Raw genomic sequence first — 6,000 nt, 5'->3', positions numbered from 1 at the left:
ATGCGCGAACCCATCCATGCTCACGCCAACCTTGGTGGTGGTAGTAGGAAGTCATTTCAAAATTCGAAGCCCCAGCCTCTTGCCGTATTTGGGTCTGCGCTGTGTCTGATATCACCATGCCACATTGGAAGATTGGAATCTCGGGGCACGCAAAGCTTTCTGAAGAATCAAAAAGAACCAAAATGTCAGTCCTGGCCGGGATAGTCCACAATGCTGCTTGCTTGGTCAACAGGTGCAGCGTTGCTATACACACATTTCAGTCCGGGCACACTTGAGCAGATGTCAGCATGTGAGTGGGTGAGGCTTGACGCAACCATCAGACCGTCCGGTGCAAACCCCCCCAAAATAAAATAAAAATAAAAAAAAGCCGCGAGATGCCACATGCATCTTCGCCTTTGCCCATGGCCAGCAGGGAAAATATGTGCCTGTGGACTTCAGTTTGGTGGTACCCGCTCAAGCAGCACATACTACTTAAGAGATGGTATTATTCCCTGCCGAGTATGGGCATCAGGCGAGCCTTCGAGTTGGTTGTGGAAACGACACAAGAGCACGAACAAACGTGTCAGCTCCACAACAAGAGGCGCGCTTCTGCCACGCAGTAAGGTGATGCGTTCTCTTGCTGGCTGTGAAATGGCTTCTCTCACAAGAGGGGTTGTCCTAGGCTGTCCTAGGCCAGGAAGGCACCCGCGGCCTCATCTGCTCTGTGAGAGCAAGTTCCTGCATGAACCAGCAACAAATACATACCCCCCGCTGTGCAACTTTAATCCCATAAAGATTTCAATCAAGAGGTCGGCTTGCCGGTCAGGGGCGCGGCTGAGAGACGGATGTGCTTCCGGTTGAGGAGCATAGGCGCTCCCTCGGCATCGTGGCCTGCCGGGAAAGGATACCGGCCAAGATATGACATGGCGGACTTCATTTACGAGCCTAATAGACGTTTTACTTCACTAAAAGCCCATTTTTGTCCATGTTGCCCGGGCTGACGAGCTTCCGTGATATTAAAAATCAAAATTGACTAGCGGGTACAAGAGGCTTCACAGCGCACATTCGACAGCCGGCCAACAAGCGTCGGGGTTCAGCTGCGTCGCGGACGTGAAAAATAATGAAAATCGGTCATTGAACACGATGAAGAAAACGGTGATGACGGAGATGAGCGCCCACGAGGCGGCGTGTACTGGCGAAGCTCCAACCTTGGCGACGGTGCCCAGGCAGCCAAGCTTGAATTTAAAGACGCTCGGCTGTCAACTTTGTCAATCAGAACGGGAAGCGAAACAGGCGTCGAGGGTTGGTTGACTTGATCGGCTAGTGGCTAAATTCACCAGCTAGGCAAGCCACATTAACCATCCATTCATGGGCGGACGAAGACATATTGTACCGAGGACGACGGCCCAGACGGCTTTTCCAACGGCTGGAGAACGGCTTTGGTCGAAGTGACGGGGGTTCTTGTTATTTAGACGCATAATCACGTCAGACGACGGGAGCAAAGACATTCAATGGCACAACACAGCATGCGAATGAGGATGGTGATTTTCGATGACTCGAAGGGGATCTGGTAGAAGTTCGTTTCGCCTCGCGATCCACTCGCCGCCGCCATCAACTTTTTTTTTCTTCTCTTTCCCCCCCCCCTTCCAAAAGTGGTCGCAGAGGGCAGTTCCCAGGTTTGTTATTATGTATGTTGTCGACGTTTTGCCATGAGCTGTGTAGAATCAGGAATCAGGAATGGCACGTTGGACTTGCAACTGGCATCTGGCAACAGGCAAACCGGCAACCGGCAACCGGCAACCAGCAACTTGCACCTGCCCCGTCTGGCGTGTGGTCACTGCCAACTGGTCTGGCTGGCGGTGGGTGTCGGCCCACTTCGCTCCATTTTTTCCCAGATCTCGCTCGACCTCTGCATCTACTGCGTCCTCATCGCTCAACTCTGGAGTCGGGATGGTGTCGGCGAGCTGAGCCCGCCAGCGGCCAGCGAATCCTGCCCGCCGGCGGTGCCAATCTGCTTCCATACCAGCACGGGCCCGGTTTGTCTTGGGGTCACTTTGGGGCTCTCCTCTGCTGAACCGACGACTGGCTGGGCGGCTCCGTGAACGGCATTCCACCTACCTAAAACACCACTCCCGACTGGAATAGGGGCGGGCATGGTGGCCGCCGGTACTCCGTCACGGGAAGTGATTTTCAATCGTCGACCAGCGTCCCACCAGGAGGCCAAGAGGTGAAACGGGAATATCTTTCGGAGCGTTGCGTGCTGACAAGATCAAGGCCCCATGTTGGCCTCGTGGTCGTAGCAGCTACGCCGTATAGACGGCTTCTCTTGAAGAAACCACCATGGACAAGATTAATAGGTTATTCCACCTGGTTCTGACGTTCCAGCAGTCGTTCCTCGGTGCTGGTGGATACTGACACGAACAAGCGCCATGGGCATGGTAGTCTCTTCTTTTGCTAGCGCCGCGACGGTTGTGCCGACTCTTGCTCCCGCATGATTTTCGGAGAGCCGACATCCCTCATGTCCAAACGGATTGGACCATGACATGATGCCCCCTGCTTTGTTTTCAAGTTCAAACAGCCAGAATCCCCGAAAATCCACACTGCCCGCCCCTAGATGGCAAACAGGTATCCAAGGCAGGCAAGGGGTAGCCGACAATCAACACTTGACATACACGTACATCTGCCTGCTTTGCGACTCCTTCCACTGCCGGCTTCCTCCCTGGGCGTATTAGGTCTGGGGCGTGGCCGGTGGTGCAACATGGGCAATACACACAGGCCGTAATGTTGAGCGGCCGCCAGCCCCCCCCCTATCTTTTATTTCAACGTGAGCGTTACATAGAGCGCAAGCCTTCCCCTATAACGGACATGTACAGCAAATACCGCCATGTCCATCTAGTTGCCCAAGACCGGGAGGGATCTCGGCTGTCGTTTAGGATTGGCCAGAGCCGTCATAATCAAAGCCAGAAGGATGGAATAAAGGTCGCACCAGCAAAACATGATGGGACTTGCACAACGGAGAATGTTGAGCCAGTGGCTGTGTCTCCATTATATTGGGTGCTCCAGCATATGCACGGTGGTACATACATACATTGTTTGAAATGGAGATCGGAGCATTATCATCATGCACTTTGCATTCGAGGGCTAGCTGCAACAGGATGCAAGCATGCATGTAACCCAGCCAGCGCATCCTTTCCAGCAATCCAGGACAAGCTGGGGCACGGAAACCACCCTCCTCCGTTATTATCTCTCCATGAAAGATCCAAGGTCCCAGGCTGATGGTTGGTCCTGGGGGTTGAAAGGGGCGGGCCTTGGGCGCTTGGAGCTGGTCTCGCGAAACAGCAAGGGCTGGTCGCTCGGCCCCAATCACCATGATGGATGTCACGGAGGCCTATTGCCACGGTTTGCCGTTCAAGAAGGCCAACATAGGCCTGACGATATCGGAACCAACCCCGTTTGAAGTCGTACCGATGAAGCATCCAAAGCTCCCCCAGAGGGGAGGAAGAATCCAGCCATCCAGCCACTTCGGCCATCAAAGGGACGATTCAATACGTACCATGGTAGAACAAGCGAACAAGTGGCTGATCCAAGCCAATAACCACCTGTACAGTGGACGCGTATTTACGTACTTGGAGTAGGGGCTTCTTTCGACAGGGGATACGCGACGACGAGCAGTGGCGCCAAGGACTTCACCACTACGCCAGCTACTACAGACGGCCGGGGACACGGGCAAATGTCTAGCTTGGTGGTTTGCTGTACGGCGAAGCAGTCGGGTAGCAGGTGACAGACTCATCCTGTTGGGGCCGGCACTGCGGGATCTAAATTCTAAATTGCCAACGCGGAACTTTGGGGCTGCATTCGGGCCTCGAGGACTTTGTACTCGGGACGCCGCCGCGAAAGATGTGTGTGTAGGCGGAACCGGCTGTGCCAGCGAATGGGCCCCGACTCCCCGACTACGCGTACATTTAACATCGACTACCGTTGCGTCCCAGGGTGGTGAGGGTTATTCATGCTTCGGGAGCTGTGGTGCCATGATACTCGGAGGATCTCGCCAAAGAGATGGATGGGGTTTGGCGAGTTGGTTCACCAAGGGCAAGCACGATGTCTTTTTCTCCCTCACGACTGCTGTTGATTTCTTTTGCCGTCTCCCTATGGCCTCGTTATGACCACAGCCGTCGGATCGAGTCAGGATTGCAAAGCCCAAATGCCCGAGTACCAAGGCAGTTGAGCCATGAGCAATGAGCAATGAGCCAGGCAGAAATACCAACCCCCCTCGCTCATTTCTGTCTCGTCTCCTTTACTCATGACACCCCTCCGTGCTCGGTGGGTTTGTGGCAAGCAAGTCGGGCAACAGTGAACGCCCCCCTGAGATCACCACCACCACGGGTCAGCACCACCACCTGCTCCTCCTCTCCCTCGAGATTCATTGGTGCGCTGGTCACGGTGCTGCGCGAGTTGCGGAGTCCTCCATACGATACGTACGATGATATTGCGATAGACATTGTGAGCACCCACCTTTTTCGCTCTCCAATCTCGTCCTATGACGGCACTGGGTTGCCAGTTGGCGCTCCCAGAGACGATGCACTGAAAATGGGTTGCCGCTGCATCTTACCAATAAAGGCCTCATAGTCCAACGGCGGAGAGTCGAGGGTAGACTCGAGCTGTCGAGATGTGACTTCCCAGGGAAGGCTTCTGGGGGGGTAAAGGACTTGGAGAAGGGCTAAAGTGTCGGGAGCCCAGCCAGGCGTTGGAGCCCCTTGCACGATGCGAACAGAAAGAACACGGTCTGCCGGCAATAGCAGAAGAGGCAAATGATTTGCTACGTCTACGGCACCGGCATCTGTACACCACAGAGGGGACGCCGGCTGGATACCGGGTACGAGGGTACTGTTTACGCACGCGCCTATTCGTCATGCCAAGTATACCTGCGGCACAGCCTTGGTGCTCTCTCCCTGTTTACATTTACCTGGGCCGGAAGCTAGGTAGGTCGTATGCCTCGATGTTTCGTGGGAGTGGAAGCGCGGCCGTGGCAGTGACAGCACGGCTTCCCCACGGCTGATTTGTGTATCCGAATTTTTTCGGCATGGGTGATGGGTGATGGATGGGCCATGGCCCTGATGGCTGATGGGTACGATGCCCGACAGCCCGCGAATCCAGTTCTGAAGACTCAGCAGTGCTAATGCTAATTCCTGCTCTTGGTTAGCTCCCACCTTACCTGCCTACTACCTACCTCCTTTAGCAGGCAGTGAGATAGCTGTTCACTAATCTCGGGGCCACCGAGCGACCGGATTCGGTGCGCGTTCATCCTCCCCTCTGTCGCCCATCTCAGCTTGGGCCCCTTGGGCTCACTCTCATTCTAAGGCTCTGGCTGGAGTCTATCACCACGGGCCTGTACTCTGTACGAACTCGACCACTGGGATATCGGATGTAGTGTCGGTGGAAGCCCGGAGACGACCTCCGGTGGGGGGGAAGGGGGGTGGGAAATCCAAACACCCACAAAATACGGGGGAGCCCGCCAGAGGCCCCTTTGGATGCGTTCGGACGACGTTGAGCGTCTGGCAGTGCAGTGTAGCAAACTGAGCACGCATACAGCAAGCACCAGAGACCACAATCATCGGGCAGGCCACAGGCTACTAACTAATCTGTATAGTACATGGTGCGTAGGTGTGGTACGTCTGAGAGTATCCCAGCAGCCACTGCCAGGACTCTATTCTGTCATGCACCGACAGCTGGGGTCAGGTGACATTGATGGCTTGGAAAGTTTATCTGCCTTGTCTCGATGGCAGATCAACGACGCCGGCCCAGCCAGGGCAGATGAGGTCGCCAAAAACAGTCGGAGTGGGCAAGCTGGCAGGGCCGTATCAACAAGACGCGAGGGTAATGTCTAATGTCTCCCAGTAAGCTTGTCACCTCGTCAAATTTCTCTGCCTGGTGCCGATCGTGTTCGATGATGGGGAAACTGAGACACACGTCGTCGTGCTGAGCTGGAAAGTCCCGCCTGTCTTTGAGAAGGAAACCGCCGTC

The sequence above is a fragment of the Metarhizium album genome (genome assembly GCF_000804445.1).
Source record: "Metarhizium album ARSEF 1941 chromosome Unknown scaffold_1, whole genome shotgun sequence".
NCBI lineage: Eukaryota > Fungi > Ascomycota > Sordariomycetes > Hypocreales > Clavicipitaceae > Metarhizium > Metarhizium album.
This window is presented reverse-complemented; position numbering follows the sequence as displayed.